The following is a 27,556-nucleotide window of genomic DNA, read 5'->3' on the forward strand; positions in this document are numbered from 1 at the left end:
ATGAATCACATTTCTTCACCATTTCTCCAGCTCATAGAGCCCTGAACAGCCATCTCAGTGTAGAACCTAAGAGCCAGCCATTCATTCACCAGGGCTCAGGTCAGGAGCCACTGTCACTCAGAACCCATACCAGCCTAGGCTTTTCTATTTTACCCTTTTTCACACACTCCCAACTCTTATAGGGTTCAATTGTTTTTCAAAGCAAACCCACTTCTAAAACCAACTTAAAACCTGTACTTGACTCTTTGTATACTTAAAATGAGAGGTAAAAGAGAAGATTCCAGAATGGTCAGGTACAGAGAAGATGCCAAGAGGTCAAAGTTAAAAATGAAGAAGAGAGAATGAGATCGAGAAAGGGCAAAGCAGACATGACAAAGTTTAAAAGAGAAACAAAGCTGTCCCTTTGCAAAGGGACAATCCTTGCTCCATGTTAAGGTTTTCATTTTTATTCTCTATATTAATTTCAAAGATGTCCCATAGAAAGTCATGTGCATTCATATGTATGGAAGTGTCATGAATTCCATAATTCTGTAGGCTTGCTGATAAACAGTAAATACAATAATACCTGCTCACTTTTACAGGTCAAATGTCCACTCAGTACTTCCAGCCAGCCAAGAGCCAGGTCTTATTTCTGTCCTGAACGAGCCGTGCTCCCACCTGACCAGGAGGCCCACCGCAGTCCTTAGGTGGCGAAATGAGAGACACACGGGATGGCTCCCACACTGAGGCAGGTCTAACTCAGACATCCGCTAACCAACCTCACCTTCCCAAGCTGGGCCACCTTCATCACAGCAGCGTGCTCCGGGGACATGAATGAAGTCAGATCTTACCCGCGACCGAGCAGTTCCGCTTTCCTTCAGTCTGCTCAGGTGCTCAAACTCACTAGAAATGTCTGCTTGCTGATAAAGCCAATTTCAGGAACCTGGCATCAGGTTACTCAATTATGTTGGCATCAAATTGAAATAATGATCTGGCTTTTCCTATCTTTACTCTGGCAATCAAATCCCTCCTCTACCTTTGGTCTAGGCTAAGTATTTCTTAGTTGGCTATCAGTTGAAACCAAACCAAACCAAACCAAACCAAACCAAACCAAACCAAACAGAAATGAGGCAGGCACCCTAGATAATCGGGTTGCCAGCGCAACTTAAAGTTGAAGGTAAAACTCTTTCCTTCCACTGGGCCTGCATGGGACAGGCTCTCAACAGTCAATCAAGAATGGGGGCGGGGCCTGTGGATCCTACCTCTTACTGGTGAACTATTGCTGATTGACAGACTCTGAGAGAAGGAGCCACTGTCTCCAGTTGTGTATCCCAATGCGGAAACCTCGTCCCCAGGCTATTTCCAATCCCACGGACACACAGTACCTGGTAAAACCCTGTGCTCCTGGAAAAGGCCAGGTGTACGGGGGACCGGAAGGGAGGAGAGAGGCTAAGAGCAATCACCATGCGTTACATACATGTATGACCATCAAAGAACATATTTTTTAAAACCCACTCCCTACGTCTATAGCTCAGCAGTCTTCATTTTTCTTGTTTGTTACACACAGATTATCTGCAATGGAAGAAAGGTTTTACAGAAAAAGAAAAACTATTTATTGTGGGAGTGAACGCTTCTGAGACAGTCCCTTAGCACTCTGTTCTCAGGTCCAGAGGTGGCGGAAAACAGCCCAGAAACTAGGGAAAATAGACCAGGCTTTCTCAGAACATCTTCGTGAGCTACATGGGAGGTACAGCTCTGACTGGGAGCAAGTCCAGGTCATTAGCCTGGACTCCCAGTACTCAGACTTGAGACAGGAGGATTGCGAATTTAAGGGCAGCCCAGGCTTTGTAGGAGTGAGTTCTGGTCACTTTGTGGTATGTGATCAGAAGTGTCTCAAAAACAAAATGGGGGGATTGTACTTGCCTAGCATGTCCTGGGTTCAAATCCTGTCTCCAAAAACAAACAAACAAAAAGAGATGCCAGGAGAGTTGGCTCAGCAGTTAAGAAGCACCGGCTGTTCTTCCAGAGGTCATGAGTTCAATTCCCAGCAACCACATGGTGGCTCACAACCATTTGTAATGGGATCTGATGCCCCCTTTTGGCGTGTCTGAAGACAGCTACAGTGTACTCATATACATAAAATAAGTAAATAATTAAAAAATAATTTATTTTAAAAAAGAAAGAAAAGAAGACAGGGCACATACTTCTACTGAACGATGTTAGGCATTAAGGAACCATAGTGGTCTTTTCGATGGTTTGCCTGTTTGGGGGATGTGGGGTTGAACCCAGAAGCACAAGCGTGCTAAGCTCATGTTCTGCCGCTAAGTTACACTGTGTGGAAGCACGGCGCTCTACAAGGAAATATTGCTAATCTAGGAAGGTTAATAGCATAGAGATTGCTAATGGAGTTTTTTGAAAAAAAATTTAATTACTATAAAATGTTATCAAGGTCCTGCTATGTAGTTCAGTCTATTCTGGAATCTGCCCAGGCCTGCCTCAAAATCCTCTGGTTACATAATCATAATTCACACTTGGGAAACTGAGTCACAAGCGGTTGAACTAATATTCCCTTATTTCTAAAGTTAGTACGCTAAGGACCCTGCACTTGAACTCAGGGCCAGCTGGGTGACAAAGAAGCCACTGCAGGTGTTCCAGACCATCCCATGGCCAGCATGTATGGGCATGTGTGGCTAAGGATCCAGAGGCCGCTCTGACTCACAGGCGAACTCACTTTGCATTATCTTCCATTACGTAATCAGTGGAGGAGTATCTTCTGACAGCCCAGATATGCACGCCATAGCTGGCTTGTCTGTATATGTCACGTGGAGCCGTGCAGACTAAAGCGCCAGCTCCCTCCGCTCATTTACACTTTTTACGCTCTTTACCAGTCTATGAGATTTTGATACAAAGGTCCACGTGTTCCCCAGGACTTGACAAAATGTGCCCACGAGAAAGACTAAAACTTTAAAGGGTAAGTAAGATCCAAAGAAATTGGGGTGTGGAGAGAGGGCGGACAGGAGACGGGGTTGGGGGGAGCAATACAATGAAGTAAATGGTAGCCTGACAGAAAACTACACAGAGAGAATGGAGTGGTCTAAGTCACGGTTCACATGACCAAACATCAAGTGGCCATCAAGAGAAGTCCAGGAATTCCTAGCCAGGAGGAAAGCACAGAGGAGGCCCCTAAGTGCTCAAAAGCATTTACCCATGGGGAGTAGGGCAGCAGGTTAGATTTCTTCAAAGGGCTGACGCATCTTATTGAATCATTTCCCTAGAGCTGACTCTTGACTAAATTACACTGCAATGAAAATGAGCAAGTTTGTGCATAATACTTTCCAACGTCTGCAATTACTTTAGGATAATTACAGAGGGCCAGTGAGATGGCTCAGTGGATAAAGGCGCTTGCCACCAGGCCCAAAGAACCAAGTTTGATTGCCAGGAACCATATGGTCTTAGGGTGAAAACTGATTCCTGCAAGCTGTCCTCAATGCTCCACCCGCGCCCATGGCACAAATGTGTAGGCCTGTGCACACATAATACACACACATACACACACACACACTCACGTGCGCACACTCACGCACACGGAAATACGTTTTAAAGATACATACATGTTAACAGTTTCAATTTAGTTTTAAAGCCATTTCTATACTAGCAAAGTTTGATTCTGACAATCTAGTCTAAAATAGATAAACTTACTTACAAAACTAGCCAAGTTTCAACACCCCAAAAATCTACAGACAGGCAAGTTTGAACTGAAACCTTTCTACTTCTCACAAAGTTTTCAAAGCTGCTTTCCAGTTATCAGAACCATATGCCAACAGAATTCTTTCTTTGTTTCTCGATTTAGTTTTGTGACATCACAGTACTGTGTTAGCAGCGACACTCTCTGGAAACAAACTGACATCATTAAATTCATCCCCATGAGTTCTCTGGGGCATAGGGATGCTCTAATTTTACCACTTCAAAGAGCAAAACCTCTCTCTCCTGATGGCTCTGGGGACTTTAATCTTATTTGCTTTGTCCCCAGCATCTGTAAAAAGCTGCCTTTGTCAAAAGTTCAGGATGCCTGCGTGCTCAAATGCGCGTGTGTGCTAGATTTCTGTTCCTGTGGGCCACCTGTCCCATTCTATACTTCTAAGTGAAAATCAAAATGTATTACTCTTATTACTGTTTGTTGTTGTCGCTGCTGTTGTTTTGAGACAGGGTTTTGGGTATACCAGGCTGGCCTGGAACTCGCTACGGCAGAGCTGACATGACCTTGAACTGCTGATCTTTCAGAAGCTGGGACTGCAGGAGAGATCACCATAGCAGAACCTTCCTCCAACACCTCTACCACTGTGTGGCTGTAAGAGAGTATTTTGGGTTGCAGAGCTTTTAAAAAAATAAACAAATGTAGTTCTAACCCTAGTGTTTCAAGTGAGAAAAATATTCCAATAAAACCTTTTTGCCCAAGAAAGTCTAACTAAAAACAAAACAGTCCTGATATCAGGAAATATCTCGTTTTGTCTTTTGTTGTTGCTGTTTTACATTTGTTTGTTTGCTTTTTTTTGAAACAGGGTTTCAGTCTGTAGTTCTGGCTGTCCTGGCACTTCCTGTGAAGACGAGGCTAACCTCAAGCTTGACTCAATTCTCCTTCCGCTGCCTTCTGCGCCACAGTTACAGCTGTGGGGCGCCACATTCAGTCATACTAGTTTTTTTTTTTTTTTTTTGTTCCACATTTATTTGTGGGTGTGTTCTCGAGTGCATGCCTGCATACGTGTGTGTGTGTGTGTGTGTGTGTGTGTGTGTGTGTGTGTGTGTGCCACATCATGAACACAGAGGCTGGACATGTGTGGAGGTCAGGGAAAGACTTTCAAGGGGTTGGTTCTCTATCCACTACAGGGGTCCTGGGGATCAAACTCAGGTTGTCAGGCTTGGTGGCCAAAGCCACCTCCTGCTGAGCCACCTCCTGCCCTGATTTGCTTTTGTTTTATTCTTTTGAGATAGGGCTCTCTCTCCTTAGCCCAGGCTGCCCTCAGACTCATGACAGTCCTCCTGACTCAATCTCTCCAAGTGCTGGAATACAGATATACGCCACCAAACATGGCTCACTGTGTCATATGTCATGAGACTCAACGAACATATGCTTAGTTCCTACTCTGTGCCAGGTACTAACTGGTTACAAACGTGTTTAGTCCCTACTATGCACCAGGTATTATACCAGTTACCAGGCACAATGTGAAAAGGCAGAAGCAAGCTCTTAGAGCTTTCTATCTTGGAGCAAAAAGGGCAAACAAACAGGGAACCTTTATGAAATGGGAACAGAAACAAAGGGAAGATTCTTCAGATCAGAGTGAAAGCAGATTTGAAATGCCTGTATCACTAGGCCAAGAAATATAAAGTTTCTGACTGAGTTGAGAAAGACAAAGGACCTAAAGAGATCTTAGGGTGATAGCTATCTCACCAGTGAACCAGGTCCTGATTAGATCCAAGGGCATCTTACTTCCTCTACAATAAACCCAAGGTCCTTAAGAAGGCTAACTAAATCCCAACAACAAGCCCTTAACCCTATGGTCCAGCAATATCTATGTTCAACATATTCTTGTTTTCTACTTTAACTATTGTGACAGTCTCAATGTAGCCCTGGCTGGCCCGGAACTTGCTATAGAGAACTGGCCCCAAGCTCACAGAGATCTGCCTGCCTCTCTCTACCTACCAAGGTCTAAAAGTATGGGTCACCATGTCTGGCCTACTTTAATGTTTCAAGATGTGTTGGTCACACAACTATCTACACTGTTTGATAACTTATAGGTGCTTAGAGTTGGAAAGATGACCTAGTGTACCAAGTTCTCCTTAGCCTGGGCTTTTTTTTCTCTTGTTGTTTGGTTGTTGTGTTTCATTGAGAATGTGTCCCATGCAGCCCACACTTTCCCACTCTCTATAGCCAAGGAATCAGCTCAGTGAGTAAGAGGACTCACGTCTTGAACAAGCATGAAGACCTGAGTTTGAATCCCGGGGACCCATGTCAAAAAGCCAGATGTGACCACACCTGTACATATAATCCCAACACTGTGGAGGACGGAGACAGAATGACCACTGGGGCTTGCCACCTGTAAGCAGATACCCAGGTTCAACAAGAGACCCTCTCTCAAGGGAATATATGGCAAAGGGTGACACAGTAAGACACCTGTGTGTAACCACCCAGGCATCTGCTCACACCACATGCACACAGACACCAAAAATAAAACAGAAAAGGGAAGAAGAAACCAAGTGTGGATTTAATCTTAGTTCTAGAGTATTTATCAATATTAAGTCTCGTCTAACGTCTTGAGTCCAATCTCCATTTTTTGTTTGTTTGCTTGTTCGTTTGTTTTTCTCTTGATGTGATGATGAACTCAGGACCCTTTTATGCCTCAGCCTCCATCCAGAGCAACTGGAGCTACAGGCATCCCACCATACCCTGCTTGATCGCAACTGCTGCCGCTGCCGAAGACCACTCCTCCAAGCTGGGACCAAGCTATACCCTCAGGCCTGATCTCAATTTTACTAGGCTCTGGAGAGAGAAAGGGATCAGAAGCATATTGAAAAAACAAAAACAAAAAACAAACAAACAAACATCAACAGGATCAACTAGACTTAAGAGAGGTCATCATGGAGAAGCAAGGTGAGACAAAGGAAAGCCGGAATGGGCGGGGCACGGCAGCCTCTACCTTCAATCCTGGCTCTGGGAAGGCAGAGGCAAGTGGATTCCTGGGAGCATGAGGTCAGCATGGTCCCAGGCCAGCCAGGGTTACAGTGAGAACATGTCTCAAAAGGAAGTCTCTCTGTCTCTGTCCCCCTCTGTCTCTCTGTCTCAGCCCCCTTCCCACTCGTGGTACCTCCTAGGCGGTCAGCCACACATAGCAGGAGCTGAATGTCTCCGTCCCAGCCACAAGCTGTTGGAAACTTACTGAAGTGGACCATGAAATGCAAATATTGTACATTTTATGAGAGAAATTCATGGCCACAGAAGCTGCTCGTGCTATGGGTGAGGAGCGGAAGGGTTGCGTGGAAATGACAGTGTTGGGATGACAAACGGGGGCTCCCCACCCACCCCAACCCCACGCCACCGCCAGGGCAGTGTGCCTGCCGTTCAGTCAGGGCGTTCTTATAACAGACCAAGAAGTGGAGAGAGAGGAAACACAGACGTGTTTGAGGATGGGCAGGTGGATGCAGGGCGGATGCCGATCTGAGCTGGTCACTGCAAAAAGCATTCTTACTGTAAGAAGAGAACAGTTTTCCTGGACTGCAGCACGGTGGCTGGGGCTCAAAAGAGCTAGCAGGATCTGAAAGTTTTTCAGTACGCTGCCATAAAACCCTTACACAAAGAAGGAAAGAAGCCTTTGGGACCAAAGCACCCAAAATTCAGCGCTGTCACTCCCCGTGTCCTGCAACACAAACACATTACTCTGAAGAAACGACACACTAAGACAAACAAGGAAGAGGTGCAGATTGCCAAGAGATGTAAGCTGTCCTCAATGAGAGCTTCCACTCCTGAGTCCAGTCCAGAATAAACTCTCAAGAATACATATATGTGTATGCATGTATACATACATGTGTGTATACATATATCTATACGTATATTAAAAAGAATAGCAGATACTGATCCAACCTTGGGGAAAAGAACAAAGAACTGAATGAAGGAAAGCTTTTCCCACTTTTACTACTCAGATTTTTAAATTTTTTTTGGAGAAAGATCTCTGGACTTACTACAATATTACCTTCCAATTATTTCTTACTCTTGCCTTTTCTCTCCATATTCTGGTGCACACTTTCTTAAATATTGCAAGTTTTGTTCAACTCTCTAGAAATTCCTTTTTAAATTTTTTTTTTTGTTTGTTTGTTTTTGAGACAGCGTCTCTCTACACAGCCCTGGCTGTAGACCAGGCTGACCTAAAATTCAGAGAGATTATCATGCCCGTCTCCACCAAGCCTGGCTAAAACATTCTCCAATCCTATATGTACCTGTCCTTTCTGTCCTTAACTCAAAATTCCTATTTCCTTAGTAGCTGCTCAGCAAGAAAGGAAAATGGCTAAATCCACCGACATAAAGGTTAAACTAGATGGGGCTGGAGAGACAGCTCAGAGGTCAACACCTCTTCCCGAGGGCCCACATGGCAGCTCACAAGACTATCTATGTTCATTTCTATGTATTTTAAAGGTAAATAAACTTAACTGCAGTCATTTCACAGAGATAAGGGGTCCCTAGAAAAGTCCACTACATAAATCAGGCAAGTCCACTCAGACCATAATTTCCCAGGGATTGAGGTGTGAACAGTGGTGCACACCTTCAATCCCAGCACTAGGGAGGCAAAAGCAGGTGAATCTCTGAGAGTTCAAAGCCAGCCTCCTCTACATAGTGAATCCCAGGACAGCCAGGGCTCCGTAAGAGAGACACTGTCTCGGAAAGCAACCAGAAATCAATTCCCCCAAACCTGTCCGTTTTCATTGCCACCTGCTTGTAGAACATCTTGGGTTTGGGGTGATTTTCTTTATTTGTAACAGTTTCACTTGGCAGCCCTGGCTGGCCTTAAACCCACAGAGTTCCAGTACTGGAATGACAGGTATGTACCACCTTGCCCAGTTTACAGATAGCCTTCCTCAGCAAGAGGTCCCAAAGCTGCAGGGAGCAGAGGAGGACGTGTGGAACAGCGAATAACAGATCAGGGTTTATACTTAAATTGTTGACCAAGCTCGTTAGGGGAATCAGCAAAAACACACTGAGGCTCCATATTGATGCTGTCAGCCGATTTCTAAGGTAGGCCACGGGTGAGGCACAAGAACGGTTCAATTATGTGTTTTTTCGTTTACAGGTTGGAGGGCAGGACTGGGCTGTCCCTCGCCTACTTTACATCAGTTGCTCCCCATTATTTCTCCACGGAAATCTTTGACCTCCTTCTTTTCTCTAAAATTCCTGAAGTTTGATAGCATATGTTCAAACAGTAACAGATTTCCTTGCATGACCAGACCATTCAGTCTCCTGTGCCTTTTCTTAGAACCACCCACACCTCTTACAAACGGCATTGTTAGCCAAGAACCTTACCAAGTCGGTTAGGTTAGAACCCTCTCCCAGGTATGTGATGAAGTGGGTCTGGATCCTTCATCTCGGTGTCCCACCACCAAGTCTGTCTTCAGCGGGAATCATTTTAAGATGATTTTCCCAGAACCCCCCTCTCTGGGGATGCCTCCTTTCAGCACCTTTCTATCCACTGCCCCCTCCCCTGCTCTTCACCTATGCATTCCTGCCCCTCCACACATAGTCAGGGTTAAGTCCCATCTCCCCCCCAATGCCAAACCCATTGCCATGGCTCATCTACTACTACAGTGGCCTTCCATCAAGTTCCTCACCATACAAGTTCCATCAGATACTTTTTTCTTTAGTAGCAATTAGATCCATGGAGAAGAGAACTGGAGTTCAGAGAAATGCCATCTCTTCTAGTAACTTTGGGAAGAAAGACCTTAGGCTGGATTTGTACACACACAGAAATCCCCCATGCAGAAAGCAGGGCGACATCCATTCAGTTCCAGATGACTCTTAATCTCAGCTCCAGCAAAATGTTTTTCACTCGAGGTGCCAGTGGATACCTGCAAGCCCAGTACTTGGGAAGCAGAGACAGAAGGACTGCTGCAATCTCAAGGCCAGCCTGATCTACAAACACATACACACACACACACACACACACACACACAGAGAGAGAGAGAGAGAGAGAGAGAGAGAGAGAGAGAGCTAAAAAAGCAAATATAATGTCTAGCATCCACAAATATCATAACTGCAATAGAAACTACACAGACCGAAAGGAGAAAAGTACTTTTTACTTTACTGGGAAGTACATGAGATTTTGTTTGAGTGATTTGTTTAACATCCAACATAAATTACTTGTAGCTAATAAGTGAAACTTTTCAAACATATAATATACAAAAATAGCCTAAAGTCCCAGCAGGACACCCAGGACCATACCTCCTGTGGCTTTTCTCAAGAAAGCCAAAGAAAGAAAATCACAATAAAATGCCCAGGAATGACCAGGTAAAAGGTGAAGCGTTCTGAAAGAGTCAAATGCCTCTTAATCATATTTTTATGCTACTTTGCCAGTGGCAGTCAAGAATCTAGAATTTTTCCTATAATGAATAAGACATCTCAGCAACAATAACAAAAAAATCAAATATGACAGCAAAAATAGGAGTGGAGGGTCTAAACAGAAATCTCTCCAAAACAGATACACATATGGCCAATAAGCATACAAAAGGCGTTTTAATCTCTTGTCTGAGATGCAAATTAAAACCAGGAAAAACACTAGGATAGCTTAAAAAAAAAACAGTAAAAAATAACGTGTCGGTCGTTGGCGGTTTAAGGAAAACGCAGCCCGCATAAACTGGTGGAGTATAAAACGTAGCAACAACTTTGATTAAAGTCTGAAAGTTTCTCAAAAATGTTAAGTACCAAGCAATTCCACACCTAAGGTTTGGGGCATTTAAAACACACATCCACAGAAGTTCTAGCAGCATCATATCCGATGGCTAAAAGGTGAAAAGCAATGAATGCCATTTCATTAACTGGTGAATGGGCACACACCGCATTATCAGTCATTCAGCTCCAAGAAAGTAGAGAGCCGACCCACACTAATTACACCATGAATGAGCTTTGAAAACAGTCTGGCTACGTGAAGGAAGCCAGACAAAAAGCCACAGACACGTTGGTTGGGTGTGGTACAATCCTGTGTGAGATCACCACTTGAGAAATTGAGGCAGGAGGACCACGAATTCTGATTAGCCTCAACTATAAGGGAAGAGTCAAAATCTTGTCTTTAAACGGAGGAGGTGGGAAACCACAAATACTGTATGATTTCATTAGTGTCTCCAAAGAGCAAATGCATAGGCACAGAAAAATTAGTTGGGGCAGTGGGGGGAATGGGTGGCAAGCAACTAAAAGGTATAGGGTTTCGTTTGGAGATATATATATATATATATATATATATATACATACATACATACATACATATATATATATATATGTATATATATATATATATATATAGAGAGAGAGAGAGAGAGATAGTAGTGACAGTTACAAAACTAGATGAATACACGTAAAGCCACCTTTGGGAGAGATAAGTAGCACGTATGCTACATGACTCATCGGTCAATCAAGCGTCCATTTACAAAAAGATGACACCGGGGCACTATACCTAAGAACATAATATATAGGTAACACACAAACATGCCAGCTCTCGCCATAAATGGACACCGAGGCTTCTTAAAATTGAGGTATAGTGTGCATCCATAAAGCCAAGAACTGGGTGGCAACGCTGCTGAGCCCCGAAGCAGGCTCCAGGGGTGAGCGCAACCCGCCTCGCAGCATCTGCATCCGAGCTCACCTTCCTCCATCCCTCGGCGCGCGCCCCCAGTCACGGCCACCGGAGCCGGGCAGCGGCGGGCAGGGCTGGACAGAACGGGGCGGCCTCGGGTCCCGCCGGGCGAGGCTCCAGCATCCGGCCGCACCACCGCCCTCCCACACCTAGCCGTGCCTCTGTCTCCGCTCCCGCCGCGGCAGCCTGCGCCGAGCCCGAGCGCGGCGACGCTCTGGGAGTCGGTGAGCCCGGCCCAGCCCCGCGGGCCCGCCTCGCCTCCTCGCTGCCACTGACAGTCGCCCGATGCCCGCGGCCACTCGCGCGCACCCCGCCCCGCCCCGCGCACGCGCGCAGCCGGCTGGGCCCGCGGAGAGCCGCTGATGTGGCCGCCCGGAGGCTACCCGGATCCGCGGCCGCGCCCCGGCAGCCGCCCGCCCGCCGGCTTGTTCGCCTGCCCACTTGACCGCTCGCCCTCCTGCCAGCTACGACTCCTGGCTGGTTAGCTTAGGCTGTCCTGCGCATCCTCCCAACCGCATCCCAGCCCGCGCATCCTCCTCTCACCGCTCCGTCAGCCCCGGGCCTCGTCGGGGGTCCAGCTCGCGTTCCTTGCTGAGCGGAATGAAGCCGAGGACGTGGGAGTCGTTCGTTGCGCTCTTCTGGGAGGCCAAAGGACGGGGAGGAGACGTGCGGGCAGCGCGTCACGCCCTCCGAGCGCCTGGCAGGGTCAGAGCCAAGTGCACTGCGCTGCTCAGCCGAGCTTTGCAGTTTGCCCACGCTCGAGTTTTGGGAGCCAAGGTAGACTTGAGCCAGAATTTGCCAAGGAAAATCGGGGGCTGCTTCCATGACTGTTTGTTAAGCACCTACTATGTGCGGTTCAGCTAGTGGGACTCCACCATCCCACCCTGCAAAGATGTGAGCCCCAGAGCACTGACTCTTGGGGGGAAACTGCTCGTTTTGATTCTGAGGCTATTATTCTATTACCTTAGACCAAAGTTTTCACCAAATTCAGATGGGGGTAATTTAGCACCTTTTCAGGTGGGGACAGGGACACACACACAGAGACACTTCCATCTGACTGGACATGATGGCACCTGTCTTTAATCTCAGAGCCAGGTAGTTCTCAGTGAGTTCAAGACCAGTTCTCTACTCAGCAAGTTCCAGGAAAACCAGGGTTACATTGTGAGATCTTGTCTCAAAACAAAACAAAACAACAACCACCCTCATTTTCTTGTGGGTTTTTTTTTTTTTTTTTTTTTTTTTTTTTTTTTTTGGTTTTTCGAGACAGGGTTTCTCTGTGTAGGTCTGGCTGTCCTGGAACTCACTTTGTAGACCAGGCTGGCCTAGAACTCAGAAATCCGCCTGCCTCTGCCTCCCAAGTGCTAGGATTAAAGGCGTGCGCCACCACGCCCGGCTTGGGTTGGTTTTTTTTGTTTGTTTGTTTGTTTGTTTTTTTGTTTTTTTTTGTTTTTTTTTTTTTTTTTTTTTTTTTAAACCCTAGAGGACAAAGTCTCTCTGTGCAGCTCTGACTGGCCTGACACCTGTTATGTAGCCCAAGCTGCCTTTGAACTCACAGAGAGCTGTCTGCCTCAGCCTCTCAATGCTGGGATTGAAGGCGCACACCATCATTTTCCAACCTTCTCTCAAACTCTTACCCTTCCTGTTCTGGAATTACAGGTATGTACTATTGTGCCCAGCCCTAGATCAAATTTTGTGTGTGTGGGCTGGGTGCGGGGGTGGGAGGGAGTTAAAGACAGGAGATATGCTTAGCAGTTACAAACAGGTACTGCTCTTGCACAGGACACAAATTTAGTTTCCAGCACCTACCTACACACACACACACACACACACACACACACACACACCTGGAAACACCAGCTTAGCTGGACGAAGTGCCTTCTTTTGCCTTCCACGGGCATTAATTAGCATTCATGAGCACATACCCAATCCGTGCACACAGATATACAGTAATTTAAAATCTTTAAAGGATTTTAAAATTCCTTTAGGAATGAAAACATTTCTATGAAGAACATGGGTGTTGAATTTAAAGTTACAGGGAGTCGTTATTTTGGTTTAGGGTTCTGTGCTAAACCCCCAAAATGGAGTCACTTACCATTAACCAACTGCCCCACTTTCCCAGAAACCTGTATGAATTGCATGATGTTGAAGCAGCCTCTGCCTTAATTTTTACACAGGCAAACCTGATGCTGAGTCCTCTGTTGCTCCCACCCCACCCCTCCTGTCTCTATCTTAAAAGAGAAGGAACTTTCAGCCTCCCAGTCTGCTCCTGGGTTTCTTGTTTCTACTTTCTTCGGCCCCTTTGAGTCTGTGAAAGAAACCAATACCGACCTCATTGGAATGCTCACTCTGTTTTGTGAAATGAACTATGGCCCAGTTTTACAATCAGAAGATAAAGCCAATTAAAACCCTTAAACTAAATGGTTGTAATTTTGTCTGTTGACATAGGAAAGCCTCGATTACATTCATTTCCAGATTGTCTTCCTTTTGGTTTAACTACTATCATAGTCAGGGTATTCTTGCTGTGAAAAGACACCATGACCACAGCAACTCTTATCGATGACAACATTTAACTGGGACTGTTTCAGAGGTTCAGTCCATTATCACCACAGTGGAAAGCATGGTGGCATGCAGGCAGACTCGGTGCTGGACAAGGAGCTGGGAATTCTACATCCGGATGGCACTGGTGTGGCTTGAACATCTGAGACCTCAAAGCCCACCCACAGTAACTCACCTGTTCCAACAAGGCCACACCTCCTAATAGTGCCACTCCATCTTAAAGAACTGCATCTTAATAGAAGGTGATTAGCTGCTCCAAAAAGTGTCAGAAAGTTTAACAGGTAAGTGTGTCTTCCTGGTTCCCTGGCTCTGGGAGTCTCTTCAACTTCCCACTCAAAAACACCCATCCAGAACTGGGTGTGACTGGGGCATGCCTTTAATCCCAGCTCTTAAGGAGCAGAGGCAATGGATCTCTGAGGTTGAGACCAACCTGGTTTACTGAATAAGTTCCAAGACAGAAACCTTGTCTCAAACAACAACAAAACACCCATCAGAAGCCAGCCCCTGCCATTTTTCCTGAGAAAGCTGGAGGTTTCAAGTACCCTCCATTCAGTTGACTGAAGCTACGTTTCTGCTTATATATACTCTTCCTTCAGCATTCAATGATGTGATGTGGATTTTTAAAGTGTGTTGCGCTTCAACTAGGAACTTGAATGGAAATCAAGTTTTCATCCTGCAAATAATTCACTGAGTCTGGGTGTAGAGGTGGCCCCTTCTGAACAGGTCCTGGGCTCCACAGGCGACCAGAATCATGGTCCCACTTCATCTGTTGCCTAAATGCTGGCAATGTGAAGCCAGTGGCTCGGAGCTGGAGCGAGGCAGGCAGTTAGCATTGCTGGGAATGATGGCTGGGGGTGATAGACACTGGACAAAAGGGCATGTCTTCTGTGGGGTAAAAGAGCTTTCCTTGAAGAAATGACATTTGATCTGAGCCTGATGAACGAAAAGTTGGACAGACAACAAAGAGGCAAGTATGAGTTACTGTGGCCTAGGGAATGCAGATCCATTACCTTAAATGACACACTTCAGCCTGAAAGAGGTTACATAAATTTCTGTAGTCACCAAGGAACAAAATTCACAGAAATTCACAAAACAATACATTTACCAATGAATGAAGAGCCATCAGAGAGACTAACGCTAAATTCCAGCACAGCACCACAGGCAGTCTCCTTCAGATGCTACCTCAAAGCATGCTCAGCTACAGTGCTGTCCAGGGGTCTGAGGTCGGCTGTGTTTAGTGGTAGATTCTGAGAAATGTGTGTACACACACAGGCACACCTAGGCACACATACATAGTGACATAAATAGATCTCTCATTTGAGATGGAGCATGCAAAGTTTAACCCTATTGTGTTTTATTGTTAACATGATGTTTTCCAGTTATATTCATCTCCCTACAAATGTCATGATTTATGTCTTCATAATTATGTAGTGTGTGTGTGTCAGTCTCTGGTACACTTTTTTTGTTTTGTTTTGTTTTTGCTTTGCCTTTGTCAGCTTAACATAAGCTAGGGTCATCTGAGAATAAGGAACTTCACTTGAGAAATGTCTCCATCAGATTTACCTGGAGGCAAACCTGTGGTGGATTTTCTTGTTTGGTGGTTAATGTTTAGAGGGTTCCGCCCACTGTGGGCGGGGCCTCCCCTAAGCAGGTGGTCCTGGGTTGTATAAGAAAGCAGGCTGAGCAAGCCAAGGGAGGAAGTGAGTTAGCATGCTTCTTCCATGGCCTCTGCTTTGGTTCCAGCATCTAGGTCCCAGCCCTGCTTGAGTGCCTGCCCTAGGATGTGTTAGCCTAACAAACCTCCCTCCCCAAGCTACTGTCTGTCCACTTCTTCCACAGCAATCAAAAGTAAACTAGAATGTCTAGCTAATCAGGGGGATCTAGAGAGACATCTGCCCTCCCTGTTATCCAAGGGTTGGGCCATGGCAGGTATGTCTGAATGGATTTTGTGTGGGTGCAGAGGATTTGAACATGGGTCCTTTTGCTTTCACAGCAACACATTTACTAAGTGAGCCATCTCCTAAACCCCTTGTTTTGTCTGTTTGAGATAGGGTCTCTGTATGTATCAATATACTAGGCTGGCCTTAAACTTGTGGCAATACGCCTTCCTGCCTCAGCCTCCCAAATACTGGGATCCTGGATGAGTACCACCATCTCTGGCTTCTGAAGAGTTCAGTAAACAGGAGGAGAGTGTGGGGTGAGAGAAAGAGGAAGATGCTTGGCATCTTGGAAGGACTAAGAACTCTCAAGATTAGTCTGACTTTGACTTACAATGTTGCTTCTCTTCAGAATCACAAGGTCCCAGCCAGCCAGGGCCAAGGTCTCTCAGGAACAGCTTCTTCAGATAGCTTTTGTTCACTGGGAAGCCAGAAGGGGACAATTTGAGCTGCTTTGGATATGCTGAGTTTGATGTCACTCAAGTCAAAATGTTGGTTATGCATTTGGATAATGAGCTTGGGACTGAAAGCCTTCATGACTCAGGCAAGTGATCGTCTGCTGAGCTCAACTCCCACAGTAGAGATGCGGACAAAGCGGGGCGCCAAAGGCAAACTTTAAGAGGGCAGATAGTGAGACTTGCCTGTGACGCTCTGAGGCTTGCTGTATAGGATACTTGGAGGAAATCGCATCGTTCACCCTATGAAGATGGCATTATCATTAAGGAGGTAGCTGATGATGAAACCACTGGGGGTTGGTCAGATGCTGCTGTGTATTCAGATGCTAAATTCTGTGCCCCAAGACCTGGTTGCCCTATGATGAGTAAATTCTCAAATACAACAGCCTTTGTTGTGCAAACTTTGCTCCCCAATTTAAAGCTATTGGTTAAATACAGATGGCTACAGCCAATTATTGGAGGGAATAGAGGTAGGTGAGCTTTCAGTTACCTGGCATGGGTGAGGTGTGGGAGGTGTGGTTCAGGTAGGGGAGAGAGGAGAAGGAAAGAAAAGACAGAGAGAACAGGAGGTCTACATTAGTCATGATGGACCAGCAGAGCATGCCCAGGTCAAATACCTCCATAGGATACCAGACTGCTGGAGCAGAAATGACCCAGGAAGATTCAAATAGCAAGTACTTGGGGGGCACAGTTGGGGAAATAGCCGGTCTAGCATTAGAGAATTAGAGAATTAGAGAATTATACACACACACACACAAATAAATACAAAAAGTTATTACAGTTTTCAGCTGGGGAAATGGTTCAGTGGGTCAGGTGACTCTCACAAGAGTCAGGGCTTCAGATACCCATAATCCAAGTAAAGTGCTGGCCATGGAGCTGGAGAGATGGCTCAGTGGTTAAGAACACTTGGTCCTCTTGAAAAGGTCCTGGTTTGATTCCCAGCATCCACATGCAGCTCACAGTCTGTAACTTCAGTTCCAGGGGATCCAATGCCCTGTTCTAGCCTCCTTAGGCATTGTGCACACAGCAGTACATATATACATATGTGCTGGCAAACATTCAGACACATACAATCAAATTAAGCAATTTGGGTTTGTTTGTTTTTAAGAAAGCTGGATGCCTGTAGCATGCACTTCTTCTAATCCCAACGATGATGAGATAGACAACAGAGACACATGTGTCACTGCAGGCTCAACGGGCAGATGGTTTCGCCTACTCGGGCAAAGTTCCAAGCCAATGTGAGACTGACTCATATAAAAAGTGGAAGGTTCCTGAGAAATGTCACTTGAGGCCTATGATGGTTTGTATATGCTTGACCACGGGAGTGGCACTATTAGGAGGTATGGCCTTGTTGGAGTAGGTGTGTCACTGTGGAGGTGGGCTTTAATACCCTAGTCCTAGCTGCCTGGAAGCCAGTATTTTGCTAGCAGCCTTCAGATGAAGATGTAGAACTCTCAGCTCCTCCTGTACCATGCCTGCCTGGATGCTGCCAAGTTCCCGCCTTGAAGATTATGGACTGTACCTCTGAATCTGTAAGCCAGCCCCAATTAAATGTTGTCCTTATAATACTTATCTTGGTCATGGTGTTTGTTCACAGCAGTAAAACACTAACCAAGGCAAGGCTATACTCCGACCTCCCTGTCCATACTTTTACAGACACACAACCAGTGTGGACTATTTTGATAGTGATCCCACAAACCATACAAAATACCCATAAAGCAAAATCATAGGGAACACTATCATTCAAATGTCACACAGCCCATGCAGCAAATGACCAGACACACTACTTCCTGCTCCATCATAGTGGTGACTAATCCTGGGACATCTGGGAGAGATCAGAGTAAGCATAGCCAGACTGAGCCAAGCCAAGTGAGGAGAGGAGGGAGGGGAGAAAAGAGGAAAGAGGAAGGGGAGAGGAGAAGGAAAAGGAGGGAGGAGGGAGGGGACAAAAGGAAGTGGGAGGAGCCACTGACCAAGATAGGAGGCCTGGGCCAAGAGACTGGCCAAGAGAGTAAAGGGTAGACCAGAAGGGCCAGGTAACAAAATGGCTGGACTAAATGGGGAAGGGTGGCTGGTGGAAGGGTTACCCAGCTCCTGGGCTGGAAATGTTTAGGGTAGGGGGCAGGGTTTGCCAGCCATACTCTATTACAGATAGGAACTGAGGGATGCTGGGAAAACCTGATGGCCATTGTCTGCTTTGATATGTTAATGGACACCTGTTAGCTGGTTGTCCAGAGTTTGAGACCTAACATCCCAGCCTCTTTTTGTTGATAATAAGAGGAGACACAATCTTTTCTATGACTAATTCCTGCTGACCCTGGGGAATCGTTGGTAGGAACAGAAGAAAGCAGGAATGTTGGCCAAGACCTGAAAGAGAGGGAGGGGAGTGGAGTCTGCTTTGCTTGCTGTCCAGGCTCTCGGGACCATCTGAGGAAGTGCAGGCCTCTTTGTAGAGGTCTGTGATGCTGGACCACCCTCAGCTAGCCAGCCACTTTGGAGCTGTGGTATAGATTCCAAAGGAATACCTGAAGCTGGTGAGTTGCTGGAGAACTCTGCAGTTGATTTGAAATCTTCTGGGACATGGTCAGGAGGTAAAGTTAAGGAGTTTAGGGGAAACTTGTTATCTTGGGTGTACATTCGAAACTTTTAGGCCTATGATCCTGGTAGCTGAGGGAGATGAGTTCCAAGACCAGAGAAACGGGGAGACATCTGGTCCTCAGGAGTAGGCAGTAGGTGGGGAAATGTAGGCTGGGCTGACAGGAATACTTGCCTGGAGTCTGTGTGACCTGTGAGAGGTGGATTCAAGTTGATTCTTTGAAGCTTGTAAGAAGTTTCTTTAAGTTCTCAAAAAGAGATAAAGCTTTCAGATGTTGTTTTTACCACTGTTTGTAATCTGTACCAAAATCCACATTGTAGAAAAGGCAGTACACTCATGCCTTTGAGTCACAGTAAAAGTTTGGGGACCCAAAAATGATTTTGAGTTAAAAGTATTAACAACAACAACAACAAAAATTGACAGTCTTTACAGAGGCTGGTTTACAATTTTTTTAACACAATGAGAAGCAATTTATGTCTCTACTTAGAAAACAACCAAGGGAAAATTTAAATCTTGAGCTTATGACTATGATAATAGTAGTCTTTACCAGAGCTAGGTTAATAGCTTATCAGAACTCCATTAGTTAATGGTAAAACTCTGAATTTTTGAAGTCTTTTTTTGTTTGTTTGGTTTGTTTTTTGAGACAGGGTTTCTCTCTGTAGCCTGGCTGTCCTGGAACTCACTCTGTAGACCAGGCTGGCCTCGAACTCAGAAATCCACCTGCCTCTGCCTCCTAAGAGCTGGGATTAAAGGTGTGTGCCACCACTGCCCAGCTAATTTTTGAAGTCTTAATATAACAATAGCACAGAGAGAAAGAAATCTGAGACTTTTTTTTTACATTTCTTTTAAATTATTTATTTATTCATGTATATGAGTACACTGTAGTTGTCTTCAGACACACCAGAAGAGGACACCGGATCCCATTACAGATGGTTGTGAGCCACCATGTGGTTGCTAGGAATTTAACTCAGGACCCAGGACCTCTAGAAGAGCAGTCAGTGCCCTTAACTGCTGAGCCATCTCTCTAGCCTTACTTTTTACATTTCTTTAATCACTTTCCTATACTTTTATAACTTATAGAAACGTTAAGCTCTCCTCCCTCCCCCCTCCAACCATTCACCGCGAGACCCAGGCGGTTGGTTACTGAGCGCACACAGCACTCAGGAGGCAGAGGCACAGGCAGGGGATTTCTGAGTTCTGAGGCCAGCCTGGTCTACAAAGTGAGTTCCAGGACAGCCAGGGCTATACAGGGAAACCCTGTTTCGAAAAACCAAAAAAAAAAAAAGTTTCTTTAAATGAAAGAATAGTGAAGAGTTACTGTGAAATCTGCTTTGTGAGTTTTATTTCTTCTCAGAGTCTGGTAGCAAGGTAAACTGTCTTTCTCAGCTGAAGGCCAAATAATAACCCTAAGAAAGGGAGGCTCTCAGCCTGATGTTTTACATATGAAGAGAAGGCAGCTGTAGCCTTGAGGGAGGAGCTGGGATCTTGCAGGTGTTATTAAACTGACAGAACTACAGTTAGTCAGCCCACATCATCCGAGATCTGAGAAGGATAAATTATAGCAGGAGGTATAATCCAAATGGTTTATGTATCAATTAAAGTGACAGGGACTTCCCTGTTACCTAGACAGCTGTCTTAGCCCATGTGGTCTCAATGGTTTTGTTGGGGGCAGTGGCAATAGATTTCCTGCTGACGTAGTATCTAATCCTTCCCAGACACACAGCAGTAGACCTTCCCCTATCAGACCCAGGCAGGAACTTGGGGGACTGACCTTGGACCAGGCAGAGTAGGACTATCAGCCCCAAAGTGTCCAGTTTGAGCAGAACCCTTGCAGCTGGAAAGGCACGGGGCAGTTTGGCCTCATGGTTAGTGTTACCATACTTTAGGTGGTGTCGTTGCGCTCCATCTATCTTCTTTGGAGACCATAGTGTTCGCACTTGGGAGGGGCATGTCTCTATAATGAGCTTTTTATTACATTTTTCTTTTCTTTTTCTTTCTTGTTTTTGTTGTTGTTGTTTTCGAGACAGGGTTTCTCTGTATAGCCCTGGCTGTCCTGGAACTCACTTTGTAGACCAGGCTGGCCTCGGACTCAGAAATCTGCCTGCCTCTGCCTCCCTAGTGCTGGGATTAAAGGCGTGTGCCACCACCGCCCGGCTTATTAAACATTTTAAATGCCATAGTCAGCAGATCTCTGAAGAGTTTGAAGATCTATTAAGTATACTTGAGTTTAGGGTTAGCCTTGAAAAACGCACACAGGAAGATTAGTAAAGCTGTCACTAAATGAATTCCATAACAGCGTCTAAGTCAGCTGCTTTTATAAGACCTATAATTTACAGGTTCATCCCTGCTCAGTTTGAGCCTTAAAACATCGAGTTGAAGATTTAAGCCGTAAATTCAGTCTATAAGAGACTGAGGACACGCCTGATCTTGTCATACTGTACCATTATAGAATATCACAATGTTTTGTATGACTTAGTTTACCCAGATAGCCAAAGCTTAACAAGCTGAGCAAAAACAAAGGTGCTAGACAAATCTGACTGTGGCCCTGAGTGGCCCTTAGGAATTTTATAAACCTTATTTATCAAGCAGATCTATTTATCAAAGCTATCTTGTTACTTACCTAAATCTGTTAGAAGCCTGGTTTTGAACAGTTAGCAAAGACATAAGTAATTAGGTGTAAATCTCTAAATCAGCTTTTGTTAATCTGAATAGACATTCATGGCCTTACAATCTTGCCATTATACAAAAATCCACACCAATCCAAACTATTTTAGAGATCTGTTGTTGTTTCCTTCGTCTAAAAGGAGACAAAGTATCCTTGTGATAAGAATTTCCATCTGGGGCGTCCCCAAGTCCAATGAGAAACTTGTCAGAAAAAATGTTCCAAATCCCAGAGGAAAGGCGTCCCTTATCCTTGTGATTGGAGCTGAGGGAGGGTGAAAGGAGTTTCCTGGCACACCACTGTGGCTTTTGTAGTGATAGTAAACAAAGCAGGCAGTTCAGGGTGACAGTTATCGGGTGGAGAAGGAAAGGGGAGAGAGCAGGAGAAAAGGGAGATTCCACGTAGGTGCAGCAGGCTGAGGGAGCCAGAGAAACACGCACAGCATGTAGGGGTGCCCACGTAAAGGGTATAGCAGGCCAGATCCCAGAAAGCCGAGAGACAAAAGGTTAGAAAGAACGTAAAAGAAAGCAGCAACTAGGGAAATGAACTCTAGAATTTGGAATCAAATGTTGTGGGTGGCAGAAGCCAGCAGAAACAAATGATCCGTATGTACCTAAGGAAAGTCAGCTTAGCAGCCTGGTTCAGATCAACCCGTGGGGGGTGAGGCTGGGGGGTGGAGGTGGGGAATGCACTCACATATGCCACTCCCCCAGTCTCATCACCAGATGAAAGAAATAAAAAAGGAAAGGACATGACTGCTCTTAAGTATTATGGATATTTATTATAGATAAAAGAGAGCGCATAAGCAGAGGTAAGGACTCTGGGACTCTGGGATACACAGCCAGACTGAGCCTGGCCATGTGAGGAGACTGGAGAGGAGCTGGTGACCGAGAAGAGGTGGCCTGGGCCAAGAGACTGGCCAGAAGGGTAAAGGGTTAACCAACAGGGCCAGGTAACCAAAATGACTGGATTATATAGGGAAAGGCAGCTGGGGTAAGGGCAGCCTGGCCCATGAGCTGGAAAGGTTCAGGGTAGGGGGCAGGGTACGCCTGCCATACCCTGTAACAGGTAGGGTCTGAGGGATGCCAGGAGGATCTGGTGGCCAGCATCAAATTTGATCTGTAAATGGCCACCTGTAAGCCATTTGTTTCCATTCTGAGACCTAACATATTCACAGAGCAAACAGGACTCCTGTGTGCCAAGCACATGTCATCATTCATCCATCTACAAATACGTATTAAGTACTTAATCGAATGTGATTTTTCCATCCTTTGCTCTGGGACTATAGCTCTGGTTTCATTCAAGCAAGGACAGATGAGTGACTGTCTCACAGGGTGTCTGCTCAACCGAGAAAAGACAAACAAAAAATAGTTATCTGCGGAATGGCCGGTAAAGCGCTTGTTTGTCACCAAGCCTGACAACCTGAGTTCAGTCCTCAGGAGACTCTGAAGAGAGAAGCAATCCCTGCAAGTTGTCCTCTGAACTCCACACATGTACTGTGGCATGTCCACACATATGCATGCACAATATATGTAATAAAAAATAAATACACCTAGCTGTATATTGATAGTTACTATGAAAGCAGAATTCAAAGTTTTGGGCCAGGTATGGTGGTGAACATCTTTAACCCCCACACTCAGAAGGCAGAGGCAAGCAGATCTCTGTGAGTTCAAGTCTACAAAGTGCCTAGTCTACAAAGTGAGTTCCAGGACAACATAAGACCTTGTCTCTACCCACCGCCAAAGAAGCAGCGTTTTTGGAGAGAGGATGGGGAGGCCGTAGGAGGAAGGCTTTGTTTCCTTTGGCGTAAACATCCCCCTTAGTCATAAATACAACCAGAGAGAATTTCGTAGCTTGAGCAGAAAGAAATGGGAAGGTAGTTATGAAATGTGAAGAAAATACAAACACAGATGTCTTGAGACAGAAATGTGTCTGTTGTATGCAGGAGACGTGGATACGCTCGGGAAAACAACTGACATGGTAGGATGAGTGCCAACATGAGGATGGCCTGGTGTAGGGGGCGGGGTCCCGTGTCTGGAATGAAGTGACAGGAGATACAGAGAATCGGGTGTCAGGTTCACAGAGCGTGGTAAGGACGTGGGCATTGACTCTGCATGAGAAAGAACCACCTGAAGGATCTAAGAGGAGGAGGCTGCCTGCTGTGATTTGATTTCAGTGGGATTATTAGGGCCAAGGAGGACCACCCCTAAGACAGTTCCTTATAAATCTGGGTGAGAGGGATGGTGGCCCAGCCCTGGGGAGTCAAACGGGAAACCATAAGAAGGTGCTGAGGCTATGGACAAGTCTGGAAGTGAGGGCAAATGTCGGGATTTGCTCATGGAAAAGTGAGAAAGGAGACAGAAGGAACCTTGAGGAGTGCTTTTGAAGCTCAGCGGCTGGAAGAATGGATTCCTATTGGTACAGTGGAGATATAGGAATTCAGGAGAGCTGGGGAGACACCCCACGTCCAGTAGTAGTAGTAGTACAGTATAGTGCAATAATGCAGCCGTATTGCAGTATAGCGCAGTAATGCAGCCGTATTGCAGTATAGTGCAGCAATGCAGTCGTATTGCAGTAGAGGTGCTGCTTTTAGCCATGCTCTGTGAATGATAACTCGAGGCGTTACCCTCAGGCTCCACATCTGTGAAGCAGAGTTTAGAACTGGCACGTACAGCAACAGACATTTGCTCAGTGTGCGTGAGGTCCCGGGCTTCTTCCCCAACACCCAAAGAGCCACAGTGAAGAACACTCTGGAGTTACCACTGCCTTGACGTCAGAGAGGACAACTTAACACGCAATACAACACCTGCCAGGATGAGGCCGGGGAAGCTTGAGGGGCCATGGATTCTAGAGTACAAACCTTTCCCAACGTTTGAAGGTGAGGAAAATCAATAAAAGGGATATAAAAATAGACTGAAATGAGAAAGATCAGTAGTCATAGAAAGATACTTTTTAGGAATGGGGATATGGAAGAAAAGGGGTTAGAGAGATGGCTCGGGGAGCAAATGTACTTGCTACAGCAAGCTTATAAGCCTGAATTCAAAACCCCAAGAATCCACACAAAGCTGGGGGTGGTAGCATGTGTTTGTAATCCCAACACTCCTGTTTCAAGAAGGGAAATGAGAAAAAATGAACACCCAGAAGCTGGCAGCTCACCTGGTCCTGTGTCCACAAGTGGTGAAGAGACCTCCTCTCAAATAAGATAGAAGGTGAGATCCAACACCAAGTTGTCTTTTGACCTCTACCATGTTATGACACATCCATGCTTGCATTCACAAACAGATACAAATGCATGCACACATGCTAAGGGAAAAACAAAACAAAAGCCTTACTTCAGAAGGGATAGGGCATTGAGAAGGACTGGAGGCATTACTATTTGACAGCAGAGTCTCTTGGTGACTGACCCGTAACTGAGCTCTTCTCCCATGATCACCCAGGTCATGCTCTGTGTACTCCCTGCCCCCAGTGTCTTCAGAAGCTACCTGCCTGTGCATGCTACTCTAGGTTTCTATCAACCTTGACCACTGAGTTCCCACCTCCACCCTTTTAACTTCTTGTTCTTTTTTTTTTTTTTTTTAACTAGGAAGACTCTGTTCTTCCAGAAACCTCCGGAGACAGATACCCACCAGACCATCAAGAGCCTCTTGCCATTGAATACTTCTTATCACCCAAACCACTAAACCATGAAGCTTTACCCACATGTCTACCTCTTAAAGTTTGTCAACTATATTATTATTTCATACTTGTTGGTGTCGTCAACCCTAAGTGAATATTCAATCATTATCCACTTGAAATGGACGAATGAACACATCTCAAGGTTCTTCTGTTCATGTTGCCTTTACTTGCGTTTTGGGTTTTTATTCTGGTTTCACTCCTAGTAGAATAATGATTTACTAATTAAAGAGAAGAGACGAGAAGAGGAGTCAGATGGTGGTGGCACACATCTTTAATCCCAATACTCTGGAGGCAGAAGCAAGTTGATCTCCCAGTTCAAGGGCAACCTGGTATAGAGTGAGTTCCAGGACAGCCAGGGTTACACAGAGAAACCCTGCCGAAAGAAAGAAAAGAAAAGAAAAGAAAAGAAAAGAAAAGAAAAGAAAAGAAAAGAAAAGAAAAGAAAAGAAAAGAAATATGGTGTTACTATGTAGCTCCAACTGGCCACAAACTTGATATTCTTCTGCTTCAGCCTCTCAAATGCTTTGGATTACAGGCTTGTGCTACCATGCCTGATGCTACTTATTTTAGAATTTGACCATGGGAATCTAGAAGATGGTTCAGTGCTTAACAGCACTGGATGCTCTTGCAGGTTCAATTTCCAACACCTGCACAGTAGCTCACAGCTGCCTGTAACTCCAGTTCCAGCAGATCTGATGTTCAGTTCTGAGGGGCCAGGCACACTCATGGCAGACAGACACACTTGCAGCTAAAAGATTCATGCAATAAAAATAAATAAAGATATTAAAAAATAAATTGTAAGCTGGGAACATGCCTTTAATCCCAGCCCCTGTGAGTTAAAGGCCAGCCTGGTCTACAGAATGAATTCCAGGACAGCCAGGACTACACAGAGAAACCCTGTCTCAAAAAAATCCAAAAAAGGGGGCTGGTGAGATGGCTCAGTGGGTAAGAGCACCCGACTGCTCTTCCGAAGGTCAGGAGTTCAAATCCCAGCAACCACATGGTGGCTCACAACCATCCGATCACGAGATCTGACTCCCTCTTCTGGAGTGTCTGAAGACAGCTACAGTGTACTTACATATAATAAATAAATCTTTAAAAAAAAAAAAAAATCCAAAAAAATTTTTTTCTTTTAATGAATTTAACTGCATAATACGTTCTTTAATTGACTTGGCTGAGTTTTTGCTAGGACACGGGACTTTCTATAATCATTTTGCCTCTCAGGAGCTGGCATTACAAACCTGTACTACCAGGCCTAGCTTCTCTGGTATCTCTTCAAAAATCTGGGGGCTGGAGAGATGGCTCAGGCATTAAGGACACAAGACAAATCGTCTCTCCAAAGGACTTGAGTTCATTTCCTGGCACCCATACAGTGTGACACTCTACCACTAGGGAATCCAACACCCTCTCCTAGCCTTTGTGGATACTATATGCAAATGTACACATCCACCTAGTACAGCCACATATACACATAATGAAAAATAAAATCTTATAAATAATCTGATAAAGAAGCCAGACCTGGTGACACAGGCCCATAATCCCAGCTACTCAGGAGGCTGATGCGGAAGGGTTATAATTTCAAGGCTTGCCTAGGCTGGAGAGTGAATTCAAGGCCAGCCTGGACTGTGTCTTTAAATTCAAAGTTTATTTTAAAAAGCCGATATAAGATGGGGCTGGAGAGATGGTTCACTGGGTAAGAGCAGTAGCTGCTTTTGCAAAGGACTCGGGTTCAAGTCTCAGCTTATAAATATACGCAAACTCCAGTTTTAGGAGATATAGCACCTTCTTTTGGTTCCCAAGGGGATCAGACAGGCATGGAGTGCATTTAATTACAGGCAGACAAAACATTCATACATTAAAAAAAAAAAAAGTTTTAAAAAGAGCCAAATGTAGTGGATCGGGCTTTTAAATCCAATATTTAGGAGACAGAGGCAAGTTTATCTCTGTGAGTTAAAGGAAAGTCTGGTCTACATAGTTAGCTCAAAGTTAGTCAGGGGGACACAGTGAGAAACTAAAAAAAAAAAGAAAGAAAGAAAAAGAAAGAAAAAAAGGCCTGAGTTGAATCCTAGTACCCCCCCCCAAAAGAAAAGAAAAGAAAGAGGAGGAAGAGGAGGAGAAGGAGGAGGAGGAGGAGGAGGAAAAGAAGAAGAAGAAGAAGAAGAAGAAGAAGAAGAAGAAGAAGAAGAAGAAGAAGAAGAAGAAGAAGAAAACAGAGAGTCAAAATATACTCATTTTTGGAATCAGTATAGTAGGTATACAAGCACTACTTTTACAATTTATCTATAAATAAGAATTTATAGCAAAAGAACAAC

The 27,556-nt window shown here is 45.2% G+C and overlaps 1 protein-coding gene and 2 long non-coding RNA genes across 5 annotated transcripts in view; 2 read left to right on the plus strand and 1 right to left on the minus strand.

Moving 5' to 3' along the window:
- The window catches only part of Slc41a2 (solute carrier family 41, member 2), a 107,190-nt gene extending 95,006 nt beyond the window's left edge, over positions 1-12,184 (minus strand). The window contains exon 1 of one of the 2 annotated variants that reach the window (XM_006513811.4): positions 11,373-12,184. The gene's annotated coding sequence lies outside the window, so the exon portion shown is untranslated. The remainder of the gene's footprint in view (positions 1-11,372) is intronic. The other variant, NM_177388.3, reaches the window with a different exon arrangement.
- A 651-nt stretch (positions 12,185-12,835) lies between these two features.
- On the plus strand, positions 12,836-13,781 carry Gm40722 (predicted gene, 40722). The gene is made up of 2 exons (NR_168611.1): positions 12,836-13,019; positions 13,538-13,781. It is a non-coding gene; the product is annotated as a predicted gene, 40722 (long non-coding RNA).
- Positions 13,782-18,241: 4,460 nt separating this feature from the next.
- Positions 18,242-26,366, plus strand: Gm40723. Of its 2 annotated transcripts, XR_871905.2 has the most exons (4): positions 18,242-18,845; positions 24,202-24,447; positions 24,682-24,778; positions 25,153-26,366. It is a non-coding gene; the product is annotated as a predicted gene, 40723 (long non-coding RNA). The 2 variants fall into 2 exon arrangements; XR_871904.3 differs by lacking the exon at positions 18,242-18,845 and having other exon boundaries at positions 23,855-24,447.
- The last annotated feature ends 1,190 nt before the right edge of the window (positions 26,367-27,556 follow it).

This window comes from Mus musculus, chromosome 10 (assembly GCF_000001635.26).
Source record: "Mus musculus strain C57BL/6J chromosome 10, GRCm38.p6 C57BL/6J".
NCBI lineage: Eukaryota > Metazoa > Chordata > Mammalia > Rodentia > Muridae > Mus > Mus musculus.